Source organism: Trachypithecus francoisi, unplaced genomic scaffold (assembly GCF_009764315.1).
Source record: "Trachypithecus francoisi isolate TF-2019V2 unplaced genomic scaffold, Tfra_2.0 Lachesis_group13, whole genome shotgun sequence".
Classification (NCBI taxonomy): Eukaryota; Metazoa; Chordata; class Mammalia; order Primates; family Cercopithecidae; genus Trachypithecus; species Trachypithecus francoisi.
The window spans coordinates 102,654,663-102,678,614 of NW_022681458.1; the positions used below are offsets into that span (position 1 = coordinate 102,654,663).

The following is a 23,952-nucleotide window of genomic DNA, read 5'->3' on the forward strand; positions in this document are numbered from 1 at the left end:
AGACAATGACTGAAACAGAATTCTGAGATTCCAGGCTACATAGATGCTACAGAGAGACAGGATCCAAAAAAAAAAAAAATTACTTAAACTAAGGAGTGGGGAATGCTGTCCCACAGGGAAGCAAGGCTGAAATAAACCTGTGTCATCTACTGTTAGGCCAGTGACTTGTTGGAAGTGACTAACCCTGGAGGCTTAGAGGCCACAGAAACAGCCTTATGTCCAGCTCTGATGCGAGTCCATTGCAAATTATGGACTCTGCAAGCTCTCATATGCTCTGTGGAGCAAAAACTCAAATGAATTATGAAAAAGAAGGCTGCACTTTAAGGCGCAGAGGTTGAATGATGTCCATTCTAAAACAACCCAGCAGAGAGAAGTGAATACTAAAAGAGATGTTAAAAAAATAACCCCTTTAGAATACTCAAATTCAATTTCCACAACACATGGATTCTTAAGAAAGACAGCTTAAAAAATCCCACCAAGCAGAAGATGAATGGAAATGAAAATGATAGAAGAATCTGAAGAATATTTACTTAGGGTTCATCAAAGAGGCAAAGAAAAAAAAAAGTATGAAAAGAACAAGAAATAGGGACATCCAGGAGGCCAAATATACATATGTCAGAAAACAATTTGTTAAAATTAAAACAATTAAATATCTTGGAAATAAAAAAATCACTATAATTAAAATTAAAAAGAAATCTCAATTGATAAAATAAAAATTATATTGGACTAGTGAAAGGGATAATGCATAAATAAGATGCTATTTTCATTAATAAGCATTAATAAGAAAATTCATTAATAAAAATTAAGAAATTAATTAATGTTAGAGACAGTAAGATACAAAAAGCATGACAACACTTTATGAGGCTTAGAGGATAAACTAATAGATGTAATAATCTTAGCTATGTTGACAAATGGCAAAGAAGAGAAAGACGGTAGAAAAGTAATACTCAAAGTGATAATGACACACTTCACTAGAAATGAAGAAAGAAATGTCTCAACATGGAAAATTTGCTGTAAACATTGAGAATAATCAAATTAAGCCAGTAATTGAAGAAAAACTACAGAACAGCATGAAAAAAGGAAAATCTTAAGATGCTACCAGAAATAGTAGACACTATCTGCAGAGGGAAGACAATGGCATTTAAACAGACTTCTCATCAGCAACAAGAGTAAAATCTTCAGACTACTAAGGAAATATATAATTCTATAACTAACTGAATTATTAAAGATGGAGGGAAGTAACATTTCTTTTAGAAATACAAAGTCAATAACAGTATATCTATATGTTCCCACTAATAAAAAAAAAAAAAGTAAAGTAATGGCTTAAGAAACTTAGCAGCTTCAAACTTAAACGAGTGTCCTCAAATGCCTATAATCCAAGTTAACAAATTTCACATTTTACATTGTAACTAAGTATATATGTTTCCGTTTTACCAAACAATATGCTTATTTTGTAGGATGCATTCTGATTTTGTGTTTTAACCAAACATAGCATAGAGATGTTTTTAAAAAGCGAACATTGCTTAGTATAAATTCAAATGGTGTACCTACATTCAATGACTAATTGAGAAATGTGATTAGACCTGGAGCGGTGGTTCATGTCTATAATCCCAGCACTCTGGGGAGCCGAGGTGGGCAGACCACTTGAGGCCAGGAGTTCGAGACTAGCGTGGCCAACGTGGCAAAACCCTGTCTTTACTAAAAATACAAAAATTAGCCGGGCGTGTTGGCACATGCCTGTAATTCCAGCTACTCAGGAGGTTGAGATATGAGAATCGGTTGAACCTGGGAAGCAGAGGTTGCAGTGAGCCAAGATTGCACCGCCGTACTCCAGCCTGGGTGACAGAGCATGACCCTACTACTGCGCTCCCCGCCTCGTCCCCCGCCAAAGAAAAGTAATGTGATCTTTAAAAAGCTACTCTCAAGCTAGTAATAACAACCAAGTATGCACAAAAGATTAACATAGAAAATTATAAAATGTTTGCGAAGGACATAAAAGATCATCTTAAAGGAGGAAAATGTTACTTTCATGATGCAAAAAATCAATTTCCATAGCTATGGAAAATTATCCCAAATTATCTGTAAATTTAATGTAATTCAAAATGCCAAAATGTCTCAGTGTGGTGACACACACCTGTAGTCCCAGCTACTTGGAAGGCTGAGGTGGGAGGATCTCTTGAGTCCGGGGTTTTGAGGCTGTAGTGAGCTATGATTGCACCACTGCATTCTAGCCTGGGTGACAGAGTGTGACCCTGTTTCTAAAACCAAACAAAACACAGCCAAAATGATTTTTTTAAATGAAACTGCACATGTTGATAGTAGAATTCATATACAAGAGCAAAATGTCAAGAATGGCAAAGGCAGTTTTGAATTAATATGCATTTGTAGTCTCTCCTTGAAAAATGTCTTTATTATTAAAAAGCTAAAGTAACACAATATAATATTACCAACAAAAAAACAATTAAATGAAAAAGAACAGAGGGCTCAGAGGCAGATCCATCCATATATATATCTTGTATGTAAATTGGTTATACATTGCCTAGTTGGCATTACAAATAAAAAATAATGAATTGAATGTAATGAATTATGCTAGAACAGTTTATATTCAAAGAATGAAACAAAATGTTATCTCCAAGTCAAACTATATTCAAAAATAAATTTCAAGCATTTTAATGGTGTAAATATGATGAGCTTTTTAAATATCAAAGAATATAGAATATAAACTCAGGATAAGAACAGATTTCACAAATTACACACAGAAACAAATCAGGAAGCATAAGTTTGGTATATTTTATCTCACTGAAGTTAAAAACTCTTTGCAGCAGAAGCTGTGAAGAAATTTAAAAGACAAAACAAAACACTAGTGGTGTATAGTTGTAATCCTTAAAAGCAACAAAGGATTACAACTGAAGTTTATATAGTGTACCATTACAAAGATGAAGGAAAATATGGACAAGTTATGCTAGGGGACAGAAAAGAAAATATAATAAAGTATAATCAATCTCTCCAATTATCAAGAAAATTTATAATGAAATAATGAGATTATCCACCCATAATTTGAGAAAAGTTTTAAAAAGTTTTGTAATGAGGAGAAACCATACTTTCACCCACAATTGATGAAAATGACAATTTTGTACAACCAGTCTGAAGAACTATTTGCAATATTTTGAAATTGTGAAATGGTACATATACTTTCACCCAGCAATTCACACTTTTAGAGAGAATAATGGTTCATTGTGCAGTACTAAAAAAAAAAAAAAAAAAAAAAAAAAAACTAGTGCTACATCTATTTACAGAGTTATCTTAAACACAATTTGATTAAAACAAGTAATACAACACAATAAAAAGTTCTCAAATGATATTATGGTTGATGTGATGTTGAAAAATATGTAAACAATACAACATATTGTTTTTGACATAACATAGTAATATTTTCAAATTTTAATTATTGATTTTGATAATTATATAATCATTATGTGAGATGTTTTCATTAGAAATAGAGGGCAACTCCCTGTACTAATTTTTGATTTCAGTAAGCCTAAAATTAGTTCAAAATCTACAAATTAAGCACATTAAAAATCATGCACCGTCAACATCTTGCTTTCTCTGGAGAGATAAAAGAGAAAAGAAAGAGCATGGTACTGAGAGAACTCTGTATTTTCAACAATAGTTACAACACGTTTGTTCTTAAAAATATGAAGCATTTATGGCAAAATGGTAAGGTTTGTCAAGTCATATTATTCTCTCTACTATACATCTAGAACATTTAATAAAGTAAATATAAATAAATGACTTTCAAGATAATCACTTTTAATTATTAACATAGATACCATTAGTAAATTAATTGGTCAAATCTCATATATATGCATGTTTGGAATTAATTGCATTAGCAACCATGTTGAAATACGTGATAGTTGCCTCCTATCTGCCCTTCTTTTCTCTAATTTATAGACATTGACCTTTGTTTAATCTCCATCTTGATACTGTCAACAAATTGCCATGAGATATAATTCCCATGTTTGTGATTACTATTCAAACTTGTAAATAATAGCTTTATAATATTTTTAGATTACTTTTTCAAGACTCCTGGTAGCAATACTTCACTTTTTTTTTTTTTTGACGTGAAGTTTTTGCTCTTGTTGCCCAGGCTGGATTGCAATGGCATGATCTCAGGTTAACTCATCACAACATCAACTTCCCAGGTTCAAGCAATTCTCCTGCCTCAGCCTCCTGAGTAGCTGGGATTATAGGCATGAGCCTCCACACCCAGCTAATTTTGTGTTTTTATTAGATACAGGGTTTCTTCATGTTGGTCAGGCTAGTCTCGAACTCCTGACCTCAGGTGATCCACCCACTTCGGCCTCCCAAGGTGGTAGGATTACAGGCGTGAGCCACCGTGCCCAGCCAATATTTCACTTTTAAGTTATAATTATATTTCACTGGAAATATCTTTCTTGCTTCTTTTAAAAGCGCTATTTGCTTATTTTTAAGGAGTGTTTCAAAACACATTTGATTTTGTTAATTGTTCTTTTTTTGACTTAAAAAGGCTAACAATTCAGCTTATAGAATGCATATATTTTTAATTTGCTTATAGAATACGGACAGTCACTCTCAAAATGTAAGAATTTTAGCTTTTCAAGTTTCAGTTTTCATAAAACCGAAAAGGATACTTTTAGTCATCTACATTTATTAGCTAAATCAATTTTAAGATTACCTATTTAGATAATTACAAAGATTGGAAAGGTCTAATAGAGCATTGTTTGATTAGGTACTGAACTTGCTAAGATAGGAAAAGGGTAAAAATAAAAGATGAAGTTGTCCATAGAGAGTTAGCAGGACGGGAAGCATAGGTTAATTTTTATGGTCCAAAGGAAGAGAAAGGGTTACATGATCATTGATTATGGAGAGTAGAACCTGGAATCAGTCATGATTAGTGAAAAGGAAAAGAAAATGTGAAACCTCCTCTTCATTTTGTTGCAAGCATAAATTAGTTTCAGTCTGGCTTCCATGAATTCAAAATTTTCTGAGTCTATCTCAAAAGATGTACTGTTGTAGATGTAGTGGAAGAAAAATAATTTCCTCTATTCTCTTAGCTTCTGTGGCTGAGATCTGTGAATTAAACTGACAAAAGAAAGGTTAATCAGAGAAAAAGCATATGAATTTTGTTTGATGTTAATCTTTGCATGTGGAGCCATTCATCGAAAAAAAATAAAGACCTGAAGAAAAAGTTAGATAGAACTGGAAGAGTTATATGCCCTTTTAACAAAGCATGAGAAATTGTGGAGACCTTACTAGCCAAAGGAAAGGGGTTGGGAATTCTATGGGCTGTAAATTATGGGAAGATAAATATATGCTGTAAATTAATGGAAGATAATGGTTATTTTTTAAGGTTTTGTTTGTGTGGATTCTTCTTGGTGCTTTCTTCTTCTCTGGCGATAAAGGTTTTTCTTTCAGGTCTGAGAGAGGGGGACACCTTCATGAAGGGAAATGTATGCTCTGATATTCTTTAGGTGGATGAGCTTTTCCTGTGTCTATTGTTTCTCAATTGCTTTCAACCCAGAATAATCCCATGTCAATGAGGCATATTTTGGGATGGAATAGTTTTATAATAAGAATTATAACCATTACTAGACAGAAAGCCGAAAAGTTTTCTGCATAGGTGTTCAGGCTTGGTAGACTGCCCCAGTACATCATGTTAGAAGATCTAACAAGGTTTCTGTTTGCAGAATCAGAAAATCCTGAGTTATATACATGTGAAAGAGAGTTATAGCCAATGTTTGTTATAAAACTTGAACTTTACTAGAAACCTGTGGTTGGCTCTGAAATTATTAGAGTTAGTGAGGCTGATTAGGAGTGGATAGAAGGATGAACAGAATGAGACTGGAAAACTGACACACCCATCACAAGATAGAGATGCTGGGTGGACTCGGGGATAGTGATTCATATAGGAATTAGCGTCCCAATATTAGATCACTGCCAAGTAAGCTCTGTATAGGTGAGGGAGGCTGGGATACTGAGGTTCCTAATTCTTGACCAGAGTTATTTCTGTTGTTAAAAAGAAAAACTTCACCCAAATTAATTTTAAGGGAGTTTAATTGAGCAATGAACGATTCACAAATTGGGCAGTCACCAGAATCACAGCAGATTCAAAGAGACTCCAGTGCAGCCACGTGGTGGAAGAACATTTATAGATTTAAAAAAGGGAAATGACATGCAGAAATTGGAAGTGAGGTACAGAATAGCTGGGTTGGTTACAGGTTGGTGTTGCCTTATTTGAACATAGTTTGAACACTCAGCAGTGTCTGAATGTTTGAAATAAGGCCACGGGGATTAGACAAGGCTCAGCTATTATTACAGGTGCATACTCCTAAATTAGGTCTTCAGTCTTCTTTACCTATTAAGTTTGGTTGCAGTTCCTCCACAGAGACTCAAATACAGAAATATGAAGTTCTTCTCAGGCCATATTTAGTTTGCTTTAACACTGTACTGAATGTCATTTTAAATTTAATTAAATATGTTTTATTTTAATTCATAAACTAGGACTTCAAAGATTAGTTGATATTGATTAACTTTGGTTGCAAAACAAACCATTCCAGAATCCAGTGACATAAAACAACTGCTTATTTGTTCTACTATTTATGGGCTGGCTATGTAGTTCTTCTCATCTGTGTTAGCTCTTCACATTTCTGTAGCCAGCTGGTGGGTCAGATGGTGGCTGGATGATCAAGATGGCCTCTCTCACATGCCTGGCAGTTGGCAGACTATGTGCTGAGTAACTAGGTCACAAGTCTGTAATTATCCAGTAGGATGCCTTGAGATGGTCTCAGGGTTCCACATGGAAGCTGACTCAATATGTGAAGATATTTTGTAAATCTCTGATTGCACAACAATTACTAATGTCTCACTGGCAAATCACATAGCCAAGTTCAGATTCAAGGGATAGAGAAACAGACTCACTGATTGGGAGGAGCTGAAAATGGACTGCAAACATATTTGGAGGGGAAGAATGTGTAGCTTCTGCAATCCATGCAGTGGATAGGTTATTATTCTATTTCCAGAAGCTCCTAAGTAATACATTAAACTGTGGCCTCGCTTTGTAAAACTCATTTTCTTTTTTTGTTTTATCTATTACGTTTCTTGAAAACTAATAGTAGATTGTGATAATCATACCTGGTTTATCCATGAACTGTAAATCAATCTATATGTGATGCTGAGGAGATAAAATGAGATGGGAAAGGATTATTTAGTGGGGAAAAGAAATAACAAAACTATAAAGGAGTCAACAGATTTAATGATACTGGGTTGATTCTGCTACCTTCAAGATTATAAGTGTTTACCCATGTAGCTCAAATAATGCTGAATTTTTTTCTCACAAGTGTGTCATAGTTAGTTGCTATGAAGCCACTTTAAATAACCCCATGTTTCTGTGTAAAAAGAACAATTGGTTGATTTTTTTTTTTTTTTTTTTTTTTTTTTTGTAGTTTTGACTTGAATGAGGTAAGTTGTAAGTGACAACTAAGGGAAAAGAATCTGTGATGTAGGATTAGAAGCAGCATTTTTCATAGAAAGTAATAAAAGAAAGTATACATATTAGAACTTTCCTTTTGAGAGATTTATGGCAAGAAATTAGCAGATAAAATCAATGTACTGTGAATTATAAATAGGTCTTTGACGGGCTGGGTGATGAATTCAAAATTTCTGAGAAAACTGTAGAGCACCTGTGGAAATAAGCAAGGACACAAGTGAATTCAGGGTTCCCCTTGAAAGCTGATCATAATTTGCAGGAATGAAGTTGTCTGCTATTGTTTGAAAAAGCAAAATATTTTAATTTTATTTACCTACTAATATGTATATGAAAGTCTTGGGTTTTTAGACTTATATGCAAGAATAAACAAAGCTTACTGGAAATAAAGAAGTTTTATTTTCATATTCAACCTACTATTGTGAGCTTTTCAGTATATCTGGTTAAAAATACTGAGAGAGAGAAAGCAAGAATATATTAAAATAACTCGTACTAAAAGAAAAATATATGTGGATATCAGTTTCTCAGGACAGAAATCCATTTACAGATTTTTTTTCTTAGTTGAGTTTTAATTGCATAGCTTTAACAGTGACATAATTAAAGATGAGATTGTATGCCAAATTTTTTTCCCAGTTAGCCTTATTTGCAACACCTAGTGTAGCATAGTAAGTGGCTTAGATTGTCATTCCTGCCATATTCAATTGAATACTTTTAGTTGTCTAAACATTATTAACTTTTAAAGATTTTTATAAAATAGAATTTACAATGTATAGTCCCATACTTTACTGACATATAAAAGCCTGTCAAGGACATGTAGAGAAAGCTGTGTTACTCACTACCCTCCTGTAACTACATCTCATGATTCCTTTCCATTTCCTTGGGCAATTTAAACCCAGTGGTCTTCCTTCTGCTTTTCCTCTTCTCAGAAATCTTTCTGGATGACTTTGTTATTTATATTGATGCCTTAGTTCACTTCTCAATCTTCCCCAAATTTTCAATAACACTTTTTGACTCTACTGTTCTCTGTTTTACTTTCCACTATAGTTGAAATTAAACCTGGATCTCATCACTCTATGTCACTCCTCCAGACAACGTCCTTGAACTTAGTGTTCCTTCTCTTTGAACAAAATCTGTTTACATCACATCTGGCCTTTGCTATCATATCAATTAGCCTCCCTTTTTCTTTACTTGTACTTGTAATTATTATTCTGCATTTCTCACATCATACTTAATTTATTTCTATGATGACCACATTCATTTTTTAAATGCCAACCCTGGACCAAAAGATAAGGCATTGAATGCTGTTCCTATCACTTTCCTATACTATAAAATGTCACCTTCTATATTTCCTGTTTCTGACTCTACATATGCTGTTCCCACAGAAACTTCCTTCCTACCGATGAGCATATTTTTCTTCTTAGAGAGCTAAATCATTATAATGATTTATACTGTGACCTTCATTATTTACTAGGTCACCAAGTCCAAATTTCCTAATTTATCTCATCACAAATGGACCAGTGTCCATTTATGAAACATTCCTCTTGTATATGTTAAGATCAACTCACAATTTATACGCTGAAGTCATTTTTCCACCTCAAGTTGGAAACCCTCCTATTTTCATTAATAAAATTATTACTTTTCTTCCCAGTCAGGATCCAGCCTCACTATTATTGTTGTTACAATAATTATTATTTTAAATTTTTATTTTCACTCTCCCTTCTCCTGTATCCCCTGAGCCATTTAGTCACTAAGTACTTTTCTTATCAATCTTCACCATTATAGGCCAGATTTTCATTCATTTATTACTGAATGTTTACTAGCCTTCTATTTGCTTTCCCTGCCTTGAGTTTCTAGAGGTTTCTACATATGAACACTTTAATTGAGTTACTTCCTAAAACACTGATTTCTATTTTCTGCATCTCAAATTGTAAAGTGTTTCCTTGCTCTCCAGATTTTATGTACTATCAAACTAGTTGATCCACCTCACCACAAATCTCTCTACTACGTTAAATCCACCCGGTCCTCTAGTCCTACTCACATCCTTTTATCTTAAAAACATACTGTGTTCTTTCTTAACCACATGTTTACCTGTACCTAATCTAGAATGGAAAGGACTTTATGGTTTTCTCAGTGGTCTGTATTTTGGAGCATCTATAAAATTTAGTTCAAATCCCTTCACACCATGAAGCTCAGTCTTTTTTGCACCACAGCCCACAGTGATTTCCCTCTTTTAAAACCATTCAGGGCCGGGCGCGGTGGCTCAAGCCTGTAATCCCAGCACTTTGGGAGGCCGAGACGGGCGGATCACGAGGTCAGGAGATCGAGACCATCCTGGCTAACACGGTGAAACCCCGTCTCTACTAAAAATACAAAAAACTAGCCGGGCGAGGTGGCGGGCGCCTGTAGTCCAGCTACTCAGGAGGCTGAGGCAGGAGAATGGCGTGAAACCCGGGAGGCGGAACTTGCAGTGAGCTGAGATCCGGCCACTGCACTCCAGCCCGGGCGACAGAGCAAGACTCCGTCTCAAAAAAAAAAAAAAAAAAAAAAAAAAACCATTCAGAACTTGCATGTGTGCTGAATATCTTTATCACTTCCTTATTTGCTACCTACTGCATGCTTGCCTTTTGTTTCATTTTTGTCTATAAGATCTCCCCAATGATATGTTAAGTTGTTCTAGACAGGGTCCATTGGATATACTCTTTTTTGCACCCCTTCTAATAAAAAATAGAAGTTGCCACTTAGTAGATAATTTTAAGAATTGATTTTATTATGAATTCGCTATGTGTCAGCTATATAATTAGGTTGTTAGGGGACTTGTCTTAAAGCTCCATTTGCAGAGTAAAAGCAATTCTTTGACATATTGTTTGTTTGGTTGGACAGAATTATTCATCAGGGAAGGAAATATGAACCTGTATGAGAAAGTTTTAACTATAGAATATTGGTTAAAAGCTAAGATTCTAGATTCAGGATCTTTATCTAGATTCAACCCAGCCTCTCTTCTCCTATTCACCAGTTACATGCTGTATCTTTAGGCAAATTATTCAAGTTCTCCTTGCCTCGGTTTTCCCTTTTAGAAATAAGGATTATGTTAAGAGTAATATTAAAAGCATGATAAGACTCAACAAGTTAATAAATGCTTGTTGGAACAAGGCCTAGGACTTAGTAATAAATTGGCATAAACAGTTTTGAGTCTTTATCTTTATTTTTCTTTATTGATCCATTTTCTGAAAACCATCACTATAAATTAATAGAATCTAGCTAGCATATAAAATGACCACCATAGCATACAAAGATTTTGAAGAACAGGTGTACTTACTGTTCAAACTTTCAAATATTGTGAATGAAGCAAGTAGAGGGGCCCTCTCCTTAGGGAAATGAGAAGGACTTAGGACTCTAGAGTTCTCCACTCATCTCACAGTGTTTATTGAATGTTTGCATATGACTGATACATGCTATGGACACTATAGGAGATTTTTTAAAACTAGATGACAGAAGAGATGCATGCTTTAACAATGGAATATTCATGTGTGAGTAGCAAAAGTAGGGGGTAGAGATGAAAAGACAATAGAAAGTGATGTATTCAAGATGACAGAATGTGTTCCTACTGTTAGAAGCATTTGATTTTCCAAAGATCCAAACACTTCTCTGTCTCCAACCCCTTGGATCTTGGGTCCAGATTATAATTTACCTTAGCTAGCATGCTAATATAGAGACAATCAGAGCCTAAAAATTAAAAATATAAAAAGGGATGTTGGTAAATAAGTATGCATTAGAAATACAAGAATGTCTGTATCATGTAATAAAGCACAATTTTAATAAGTTCTTTTGCATCATCCCTTTCAACTTTCAGAATAATAGAAATGTATATGTGTATGTGTAGAATGATAGCTAAGAATAAAATTTATCTGTAATCTATGAATATCTGAAAATGTCAAAAACTTCTCTATTTTTGTTATATTCACAAAACTGAGATTTGGATGGGCTAGACATTGTGAGATGAATTGGCAAGACAGGTGATTTGATGGTATCCTGCATGCTTAGGGTGATAGGAGTGCTTAGGTCTGGAACAGCAAGTGTCTGTGAAAATGCCTGTTGGTTGTACCTGTTAGTCTGATACATAATACAGAGAAATGAGATTAATTTAGTCACCATTCAAAAGACATCTACATTAACCATCTTTCTCTGCCAGTGTTAGAGAACAGGGTTCAATGAGAAGATGAATATTGATTTCAAAATTAATAAAAAAGAAACATAAATTTCTAAGTAATGTTTCACCAAGATGGCTTGAGCCATGCATTTGTACATAGAAGCCACATTCAGTAATTGATTAAATACCTCTCACATAGCATGAATAAAATTTTTCCCACTCTCTGATTTATCTCCATTGGTATTATTAAAATATATATTCAGAATGCAAGGGAGAAAATTTGAAAAGTAGCAACATTTTAGACTGATATTGGTATGTATTCGGTTGGTGCAAAAGTAATTGTGGGCTTTGCCATTGAAAGTAAAGGCGCATCACGTGGCCTACAACGTCCAGTGGGGCGAGCCGCGGGCAGCGGGACATGGATCCTCAGTCCACCAGGGCCCAGTCACAGGGGACCGCTGAGCTGTTTCCGGGCAGCCTCTGCCTAGCGCGTGGAAGGCGCCCCCTAGCCCGGAGGCTGGCTTTGCTACAGCTGACCACTTCTATCAGGAGAGAGAGACTGAGAGTCGATCCACAGATCGACTAGCCCAGGGAGCACAGAGCGTCTCTAATGACCGTCCAGCCCGGGGTGGAGGGGGGGGGGGGCATTCTGAAGAGGAAGGGTTTGCTGTGAATGAAGGGGACTCTGATGTAATACCTGGGAGCTGAGAGAAGGGACAAACTGTCCATCCAGGGAACAGCCTGGCAATCTTTTTAATGAAGACTGAGACTTGGAGTTGAAAGCAGATCAAGGGAATCCCTGTGATGCTGACGACATCCAGGGGAACATTTCTCAAGATCTCAAACCTTGGGTCTGCTGTGCCCCACAAGGAGACATGATCTATGACCCCAGCTGGCACCACCCACCTCAACTGATAACCCATTATTCCAAGATGCTCTTTGAAACAGGATAGTTTGACGATGCCGAAGATTGTGTGTGGAGCTTTCTGCCTTGTAGGTGGGCAGGCTTCCAGGTCAAGATCTCTTTTCCTGTCTTGGAGGTGAAAAGTCATATCTGAGAAAACATTCCCTGTGATCCCTCATCTGTGATACACAGACCGGTGTTCAATAAGCCCTCCATTGCTCTCCCCAGTCTGCTACTGTTCTTAATGGGCTCCTCCTTGGAATGTGTGTGTGTTTGTGTGTCAAAAGGGGTTGTGTTCTTTGTAAAATAATGTGTTTTTTTTTTTTTTTTTTGAGACAGAGTCTCGCTCTGTCGCCCAGGCTGGAGTGCAGTGGCCGGATCTCAGCTCACTGCAAGCTCCGCCTCCCGGGTTTACGCCATTCTCCTGCCTCAGCCTCCCGAGTAGCTGGGATTACAGGCGCCCGCCACCTCGCCCGGCTAGTTTTTTGTATTTTTTTAGTAGAGACGGGGTTTCACCATGTTCGCCAGGATGGTCTCGATCTCCTGACCTCGTGATCCGCCCGTCTCGGCCTCCCAAAGTGCTGGGATTACAGGCTTGAGCCACCGCGCCCGGCCTTTTTTTTTTTTTTTAAAAAAAAAAAAAAAAAAAAAAAAGGAAAGAAAGAAAGTAATGGCAAAGCCCGCAATTTTGCATCAGCATGGTCTGCCATTCTGAATAGGTATTCATGACAAAAGGTTTATTTATTTAAACTGCAGAAAATGTAAAGTAAGGACTAAGTTTTCTACATGTACTCTAATGAAGGGTTTTCTTTCTGTGTAATTTGCATGTATGAGCTACTCCGATTCAGATATAAGGGAGAATCAGGCTCATATTTCCTAAAATGTGTATCTGAAGTAAACATTCTAAATCATATTTATTACATATCTGCTCTGCCAATCGCAATGTATTGGTTGGGCCATTCTCTCTCTTACCTCAAGTTAAACATTGAGTGTACTGTTTCCTTGCCTATATTTCACTTTGTTCACATTCTATACTTTAGGTTCACTTTAGCTCTTTCTTTCACCTACAAGGTGTGTACACACACACACACGCAATACTCTCAAGCTAGAGAAAAGTGTGTCTTCCAGTTGCCACAAATGCTTTGCATCTAACCTTATTATAATATTGTTATTTTTCTTTTGCCCTAATAGCTTCTCTGCTGTATAAGTACAGAAACTGTGCCTTGCTCATCAGTATTCCTCCAGCCCAGCCCAAGGCCAGTCTCCAGGACACTCTGTTGAGTGTTGTTCCAAATGCCTTTGGGGCACTCTGGCCCTGGTCACAGATTTCCTGGGACTTAATAAGCAATCAATGCATATTCATCAAAGGAATAAATCGTATGCTTTCTGAAAGTTGAGATGCTTGCTCTCATGGAATGTACAAAGTAGGAGAGAAAACAAAAACAAAAACAAAAACAAAGTAGGAGAGAAAAATCTTAGCAGCAGAAATAACCACAAGTTAGTGTGATACCAGTGTGGTGTGAGTACAGATAGAATTTTGCAGGCACACACAGTAAAGTGAAATCTCCTCCAGCCATGATGATGAAAAAAGCTTATAGAGTAGATGATCCTAAATGCCCATTCTGTCACATTATAATGAACTCTGACAAATAATCCTAAGGATGAAACAGATAACTGTTTTTGCAGTTGTTAATATTTTAAGGTTGTTAATATTTTCTGAAAATAATATTAAGACAAACATACATCTTACATAAAAATCATCTGATGACAAATATCTTCTTAAAATAGAAGAGACTTCAGAATGTGGCATATAGTTACATCCACACATGCCTTTCTTGTTTCTCCTGTGCATGAAATTTCTTAGGCATGGCACATTAATCTAATCTATATGAATGTTTACCTTACTTGGTGAGTGCACAGAAGTACTCCCTTTTTTCTTTAGCATTGAGTTCCATGAAAAAGTAATTCATTTGGTAGTAAAGATAGAAATGAATGTAGTGTGTTGATTTGAATCATCCCAACAAAAGATGAGCTTGCTTAAACTTAGTATTTTTAAAATCTATGATAGAGGAGAAATAATCTCAATTAGTTGCCAAGTAGTATATTTTTGTACAAAATACCATTGCAATCTGAAATTATTACCTCCCTATAGTCTTTTTTTGTTAAATTATCATTTTTATTCTTGACTTATTTAATTCAGTTTGCCAAATATTCATTTAGTATCTACCAAGAACAGCATCAGCTTAGTCTTATTTAAGACAAATATTAAAAGTTATGTCATTTTACAAGTAATAGTATTCCTTGCACTCATCTCTTTAACAGAAGTACTCTGCATCAGGTTTAGAAATACATAGAGATTAGATTTATTCATTTTTTTATTGACAATATTGGAGTGTTTTATTTCACTGATATGAAAGTATTCTTTCTTGATATAAATTATTATTCTTTTGACTTTAGCTGTGAATGAATTAATAGATGATACTCATTTATTCCTTCTTTTCCTCTTTCTTTATTTCATTTATTCTGCAAATATTTGCTGTGCATTTAATATATGCTAAGTGTTATGGGAATATGTGATTTGGTGTTTCTTCAGCACTCTTCATTTGGAAAGTTTGAAATAATGCAATCTATATATAATTCCAGCAAAACACAGTCACGTGGAAAACATCTGCCATAAATAAAATTAAACTTTACTTAGGTACCCATCATGAATGTGTTAACTACTTTGTTCAATAATGCTGACAGAGCTACTTTTATGGAGTTTATTTTCCTGTGACTTATGCCCCATATTGCTTAGCTTTACAAATGTATTTAATGCAGCAAACCATTTCACACAGCACTGCCATTTAAGTCCCACAAAATCAATAGTGTAATCTGCATGATTGTGGGACTGTTAGTATTTTCTGTTAAAAAGTGCAAATCATATTTAAAGATATACAAATAATATTCAATTTTTTCTTGCCTATGACATCACAAAATTAGGTTTTTAGAGGTTTGTCTCACTCATTTTGTGATGAGATCTAGGTCACATTAGCTCACTCCTCACAAACGAAATGTTCATTGACACCTAGAGATATGTGGTAAGCTTGCTAAGGTTAAAATATGAGCTTTGGGAATTAGTGAGACTTAGATTTGAATCCAAGTGCATCACTCATTATGATGCAATGTTCTTAAGCTCTACTAAAATTAGGGGGAAAATAGCATCAATTCATGAGTATTGATGAAAAGAATGACAATGCTATGCTTACTACAGTACCTACCACATAAACAGGTCCAGTGGAGAGCCAGCACTTATTTCGTTGTAAAGATAAAGTAAATCTTAGTTCAGTCTGAAGTAGCCACTGGGGAAAGTTTATTGCTGTTCTTGTTCCCATACTAACGTGGCCCATCCAGCTGCTTGTTCTCGAGGTCCAATAACAAGATGCAGACCAACTGGGAAAAAAGGGAGCCTATTTCTGCAACCAGCAAGAAGGTTGGACCAACTCAAGACCAACTCAAAGTTACAAGTTTTTCCCCGGTACACATACACATTTAAAGCTCCATGCCTATGTGTGGGAGTGCATGGCGCTGTTTCAGCAGGAACCAGCAGGAGTGTTCCATTTAATCTCTGGCTAGTCTTTATGGTCTGGAGTCTGGAAAGCTTTCTTTAGAGCCTTGGAAAGTTTCTTAATCTTAAGTGGGCCCTGGAACAAGGTGTATGTGTAAGAATGATTTTATTATTGGATTAGACATGGAGTGTCCAATCTTTTGGCTTCCCTGGGCCACATTGGAAGAACTGTCTTAGGCCACACATAAAATTTACTAACACTAACAATAGCTGATGAGCAAAATAAATAAATAAAATAAAATAAAATAAATTTAAAACCTCATAAAAAGTTTACCAATTTGTGTTGGGTCGTATTCAAAGCCATCCTGGGTGACATGTGACCCACAGGCTGTGCATTGGACAAGCTTGCTTTAGGATCTGAGAAAACCCAGGTGGAATCTTGGTGGGTTTGATCCCACATTCTAACCCTTATACTCAGGCACCAGTTTCTCCAGTTCTTTCATGTTTAACTTATGTATTTACCATAGTAAAGGGGTAGTTGAAACTGACTGCTCTGGCTGCTAACGGAAACCTGAGCTGCCACATTCTGACGAAGTTACAGCACAGAAGGGTTGATTTAATTTTTTTTTCCCTTGATTCCCAAAACACTAAATGTACCATGTTTTAACTTCACCGTCTACTTACTAGTAAAAAACAATGAATATTAGTGTTTAAATATACATCATTAGTTCATTAATGTACAACATTAGTTCATTTAAATTTCAGAATGATCACAATGTTAAGAAGAGGAAAGTATAAAACTTTCTCTAGAAGTAATTCCACTTTGGTGTTGACCAGATGAATAGAAATTTAAGGGCTTTAAAAAAAATTGTTATGATCTGAATTATGGTCCCCTAAATTGATATGTTGAAGTTCTAGTTCTCAGTACCTCCGCATGTGAGTGTGTGTGGAAATAGGGCCTTTAGCAAGGTAATTAAGGTAAAATGAGGTCATAATGGGTGGACTCTAATCTAATATGACTAGTATCCTTATAATAGCAGGAAATTGGGAAATAGGCAACACAGACCAAGGGAGAACCCTGTGAGGGCACAATTAGGCAGCTCTCTGCAGGCAAAAGAGAGAGGCCTGGCCGGGTGTGGTGGCTCATGCCTGTAATCCCAGCACTTTGGGAGGCAAAGGCAAGCGAATCAACTGAGGTCAGGAGTTCAAAACCAGCCTGGCCACCATGGTGAAACCCCGTCTCTACAAAAACACAAAAATTAGTAGGGCATGATGGCGGGTGCCTGTAATCCCAACTACTTGGGAGGCTGAGGCAGGAGAATCGCTTGAACCCAGGAGGCGGAGGTTGCAGTGAGCCAAGACTATGGCATTGAACTCCAGCCCAGGTGGCAGAGAGAGACTCCATTCCAACAAAAAGGAAAAAAAAAAAAAAAGAGGGAGATTGAAGTCTCAGAAGAAACCACACTTGCCACCGCCTTGGTTTTAGACTTGCAGCCTTCAGAACTCTGAGGAAGTACATTTTGTTGTTTAAGCAACCCCATCGCTGGTATTTTGTTATGGCTGCCCTAACAAACTAATGCAATATTCAAAGGCTGGGACCAGTGAATTATTTTTAGAGGAAAATATGTAAGTTGAATTGGCACTCAGTTATATATAGAATACATCCATTTACTTACTTTAAGGGGAAAAAATGCCTTGTCCAGTCTTTAATGCTAATATGTTCTGAGGTTTTAAAAGCATTAAAATCTATTTTGAAAGTCTCATAGATAAGAAATGAACCCTACAACCTAAATATAGAATTTGGGAACATGAATCTTTCTAACAAATATCTCCTAAAATTGAATTTTATTAGCTTCTTATTCCAAAGGAAAGATATTTTATGAGAGAAAAAGCACACCAACACACAGATTTACATATATAATCCCATAATTTCCTTCACCATCATCTTAAAACTCCTTTCATACCTGTCTACACCATTCTCAATGAATGTCTTTTTATTTTTCTTGTAGGCAAAAAATAGAGGTATTCAGTAAATTGCCTCACTTCCACTTGTAGATTTATTTGGGTTCATTGGAGTATTGTGATTAAGAATCTAGACTCTAAAATAAGATTCCCTGGATTCAAATTGTGGCTCTGCTTTTGACTATTTGTGTGACCTCTGCAAATTATTAAGCACTACATGTCCCAGTTTCCTCATCTGTAAAGTAGGGGTAATGTTACCTATTACAACACAGCAAGTACGTAGAACAATGCCACTCATTCTCCCTCATGTGTATATGTGTATTCAATTGATGCTGGCTATTTTTTTTTTATTTTTATTTTTTGAGACAGAATTTTGCCCTTGTTGCCCAGTCTGGAGTGCAATGGCACAATCTTGGCTTACTGCAACCTCTACCTTCTGGGTTCCAGAAATTCTCCCACCTCAGCCTCCAGAGTAGCTGGGATTACAGGTGCCTGCCACCATGCCCAGCTAGTTTTGTTTTGGTCTTTTTTTTTTTTTTATATATTTTTAGTAGAGACAAGTTTTCACCATGTTGACCAGGCTGATCTCGAACTACTGACCTCAGGTGTTGCTCCCACAATGGCCTCCCAAAGTGCTGGGATTACAGGTGTGAACCACTGTGACTGGCCTAATGTTAGCTGTTACCTTTGTGTATACCCGTTTCATCTACTTCCATTTTTTAATTGTTGAGAAAGGGTCCTTTCAAATCTAAACCTTATTCCTGTGCTGTTGAAACCATTGTGTATGTATTTTTTTTTTTTCTTCTCTCTGGTCAGTAAGCCTCCTCCTAAAGCTACAAAAATGATCATTTCTCCTCCATACTAAAAAATAAAACTATAAACAAATTTATCTCTTTTGGGGATCCTATTGTCCTCTCCACTTTTCCTATTGCCACCAAGGTTCAACAAGTAATCTATACCCACTGACTCTTTTCCCTCTTTAAATCATTGCAGTCTTTCACAAACTCCCTCATTGCTCTGATAACAGATTCAGATGACTCTGTGGTTGACAAAGACTCATTTCTGTTGAAATTGTTGACTACTCTCTACTTCTGAAAACACATTTCTCCAATCCTCTGACACAGTTTCATCCTGGTTCTCCTCCTGGTTCTCAGACTACACTTGTATAAATGTCATTGTTAATCTCTATTGACAACCTGCTTTTCTTGCCTAAGAAGTGACAGCATTGTATGACTGCTTTCTATTAACCAAAAACAAATTGCAATGATTGTTCATTTGTTTTTGGCACATTGATATTTTGAGATGAAAAACATGTTTTGGAAAAACTAGAGAGTTAAAATGTTGTTTGCTGTATCTCTATTGTTTATGATAATATTTGATATATTATAGTTGCACAACACATATTTATACAGTTTGATTTATTTTTGTCCTGTGACCTTTCACATCTTAAAATCTTTATAAACAAAAAGAAATATCCTAGAATACAAGGGAGTAAGTCATTTATTGATGGATATCTGGAACCATAAGTTAAATAAATAGAAATCTATCTATACTTTTTAAATAGTATTCGCTAAAATCATTTTTAAGAATCCAAATCTCATATACCTAAGACTAAATTTCTCCTCCTGTTCTTAATCTGAAATGGCAGTGTCTATTTAAATTCAAAAAGTCAAATTTTTAATGAACGCAGCAAACTTATTTTGTGAAGAGAAGTTATCAAAATGCTTACCTTTATGATTGCCTGCCTTGAAGTCTTATGGGATAATCTGTTGGAAGGCAATAAACAATAATTAATGGAGTGATTTTTTAAAAAAGTATTCTAAAGCTTTGGCTTTAAACTTATGAATCAACAGTCAGATTTTAACAGCAGGATTATCCAAAAAATATCTCTTATTTTTAAAGCATGTGGTTTTGAAACCTATGAATTGAGATATTTTTCCTGTATGAATAAGAGAGATATGCATTGTTATCTTTTTTATTCTACCCAGGACATATTTATTATATAATTACATGCTGTAGGAAGCAAATTGTACTCCTACACTTTCATCTGACATAAATTAGCTAGGTCAAGAAAATTTTTTATATTTGTGAACTCTGGAATAACTCCTACACAGGAATGTTCCAATAACATGGGCTATTGTTTATGTGAAAATAAGTCCTTAGTTTTGTATTAATTCTAAATTTCCTCATGACATTTTTCACAGCTTGACATAAAAAGATCAGCTTCTCTGTATTTTTTTTCTTACATCAATACTGCTAACTTGTGTCAGAGTCACTGAGAAATTAAGGTAGCAATCGATAATGAGAGCAGAATACAGCCTCATGTTTATCTAATTTAAGTAACATTTTAAGGCAAGTACAATATATGTACCTATATATGTGTATATACACATACACACACACATCTATTTATCTTTCTGTCTATATTATTTTATAGACACAGGGTCTTGCTCTGTTGCCCAGGCTGGAGTACAGAGGCACAATCATAGTGCACTGCGGCCTCAAACTCCTGAGCTAAAGCAATTCTTTTTTCTCAGCTTCCTGAGTAGCTGGAACTGTAGGAGCACCACCACAACCAGCTATTTTTTTTTTTTTTTTAATTTTTGTAGAGGCAAAATCTGACTATGTTGCCCATACTAAAATATTTTCTTAAAATATGTGATAATTAAAGACTATTTGGTAACTTTCAGCACATTAAGAATAGTATGAATTAAATATTCGATTTGAAATGATATAACTTAATCAAATGTACTTTATAGAGGCAACGCTTATTTTTAATTTTTAGTCACATTTTAGTTGAATTATTCACTTATTTTTTCTGGCACAAGTTAACTTAAAATGCATGTTTGGCAAATGAGTGCAACTTTATTTATTAGCATTCTACCATTACTATTAACTCTGTCTACATGTGCTGGTCAGTTTTATTTGTCAACTTGACTAGGTTTTAGTTAGTTCTTCAATAAAACACTAACCTAAACAGTGTTGCAAAGGTATTTGTAGATATGATCAAGTCTACAGTCAGATGATTTTAAATAAGGGAAATTGTCCTGGATTAGATAATCTGGATGGGCTAAATGATATTACAAGTTTCCTATAACAAGGAGACACGAGTCAAAGGCAACGAGAGTCAAAAGGCAATGAGAAAAGGTGATATGATGATAAAAGCAGAGATTAGAACAAAGTGGCCACAAGCCAAAAAATACCATCAGCCTCTAGAAGCTGTAAGACGAAGAGCAGATTCTCTCCCAGAGTCTCTAGAAGGAAGCAGCTCTGGTGACATCTTGAATGTGAGACTGAACCTCTTGAACTGTGAGATGATTTGTGTTATATAAAACCACTAAGTAATTTCTTACAGCAGTATCAAGAAACAAATAGGATTTTGTATCCTGGAAGTAAGGTGCTGCTGTAACAAATGTCTATGAAAAGAGTCAAACTATTCAAAATACTTAAAGAGGTTTGTCCTGAGGCAAACATGAGTGACCATGGTCAGAGGCTCAATCTCAGGAGGCCCTGAGAACACATGCCCGAGGTGGCTGGGTTACAGCATAGTTTTATATATTTTAAGGAGACATAAAACATCAATCAATACATGTGAGACATACATTGGTTCAGTTGGGAAAGGCAAGACAACTCAAACAGGGGAGTCCTAGGTCATAGGTGGATTCAAAGAATTTCTGATTGGCAATTTGTTGAAAGAGTTCAATTATTATCTAATGATCTAGACTCAATAGAAAGGAGTGTCTGGGTTAAGAAAAGGGGTTGTGGAGACCAAGGTTCTTCTTATGTAGATGGAGTCTCGTAGATGATCACCCTTAGAGATAATAGATAGCAATTATGTCCTATTTAGACCTTTAGAAGGTGTTTGACTCTCAGTAAATGTCTTTGAGATTAGGAGGGCCTGAACGGAGAAAGAGCTAGTTATATTATTAGAGTTTTGCAGGGCCATTCCAAAATATTTCAGAGACATATATTTCAGGTAGTGGTTCATGCCTGTAATCTCAGCATTTTGGGAAGCCGAGGCAGGTGAATCACCTGAGGGTAGGAGTTTGAGACCAACATGGTGAAATCCCGTCTCTACTAAAAATACAAAAAAGTAACCAAGTGTGGTGGTGGGCGCCTGTAATCCCAGCTTCTCAGGTGGCTGAGGCAGGAGAATTGCTTGAACCCAGGAGGCGGAGGTTGCAATGAGCCAAAGTTGCCCCATTGCACACCAGCCTGGGCGACAAAGTGAGACTCTGTCTCAAAAAAAAAAAAAAAAAAGAAAAAGAAAAAAAAGAAACATATTTCGGGGTAAAATATGTTGCAGGTTGGAGTTGGTATCTTATGCTGCAAAGAGTCTTTCTGTCAGTCTTAGGATCACTGTTTTCATGTTAATGCTGGGCAATTATGTCTAAAGTCCAAAATGAGGTATGTATGGACCCTCCCTTTCTGTCAGGGCCTGAACTAGTTTTTCAGTTTTCTTTGGAATCCCCTTGACTGAGCTGGGGTTCCATTCAGTAGGTTGGGGGCTTAGAAGCTTGTTTTTTATTTGCACAGATACCTAAAAATCTGTAAATGACTTTCAAATTGGGTACTGGGTAGAGGCTGGAAGAACTTTTAGAACAATAACAGAAAAAGCCTGGATTACTTTGAATAGACTGTTCATAGATATTGATGTTAAAATTCTTCTAATGGGGACTCAGAAGAAAAGAGCATGGCAGAAAAAATTATATTATCTCAGAGAATACATAAATCATCATAAATAAACTGTTGTTAGAAATGTGGACATGAAGAATATTGCTGGATGAGGGCTCAGAGAGAAATGAATAATATGTTATTGAAAACTAGAAAAAAGGAGATTAAGCACATTAAGATACTATGAAATAAATATAATTAAATTTGAAATAATATAACTTAATCAAATGTACTTTATAGAGGCAATATTTGTAATACTTAAATTGATTTCTGCCATTATATATAGAGCAGGAGTTGTAAGCAATGAACCTTGATATTTAACTTTGGACATTTCCAACCAAGATGTTGATGTGTTCTGGTTTCCTTCTTTCTGTTTATAATAACTGTTAAGCAAAAAAGAACCAGGACTTGATTATTTGGGAAATTCTCAATCTATCCAGATTGCAGATGACACCAAAATTAGAAGATTCACTATTAGGAAAGTGAATGGTTGGACAACTTTTTGTTAGTGCCTCAGAAGAAAGAAAAGCTAAAACTGTTCATTTACATAGAGAGCTCTTTGAAGTGATAATGTGACTCGTGGATACTTTATTCCATTTTAGTAGAAGCTAAAAAATAAGGATGGGATTATCTTGGAAATACCTGTGTAGGAGTCTCTTGTTTAATGGTGCAAATTCCCATGGCATACAAGAAGACCCGCAAGATTTTTGAGAATATTATAACAGAAGAAACATTGCTAGTTTGGACTGTAAGAGAAAGAGAGAGAAGGAAATAAAAGAAGGCTGTAAGACTCCCAAATTTCTATAGGCAAGAAACAGGTTGGTAATACTATTTATCTGCAAACCTATGAAAAGGGAAGAATGATTCAGAGGGAAGAGTGAAAGGTAGAGAAGGCAGAGATTTGAGCCACAGAGAATTTTTCCCAAGTTTTAACAATAAGTGGAGTTTACTGGATTTCAAAATTGCTTGGAACTGGTGATTTGTTTTTTCTTTTCTCTTCTTTCTTTCTTTCTCTCTCTCTCTTTCTTTCTTTCTTTCTTTCTTTTTTTTTTTTTTTTTTTTTTTTTTTTTTTAGATAGAGTCTCGTTTTGTCACCCAGGCTGGAGTGCAATGGCGCGATTTCCGTTCACTGCAACCTCTGCCTCCTGGATTCAAGCAATTCTCCTGCCTCAGCCTCCTGAGTAGCTGGGATTACA

The 23,952-nt window shown here is 35.8% G+C and overlaps 1 protein-coding gene and 1 pseudogene across 1 annotated transcript in view; both read left to right on the plus strand.

Annotated features, from left to right (window-relative positions):
- LOC117095052 (low-density lipoprotein receptor-related protein 1B) overlaps window positions 1-23,952 on the plus strand; it is a 1,687,268-nt gene that overhangs the window by 1,497,795 nt on the left and 165,521 nt on the right. The window lies entirely within an intron of this gene.
- LOC117095214 lies at window positions 12,088-12,727 on the plus strand (annotated as a pseudogene).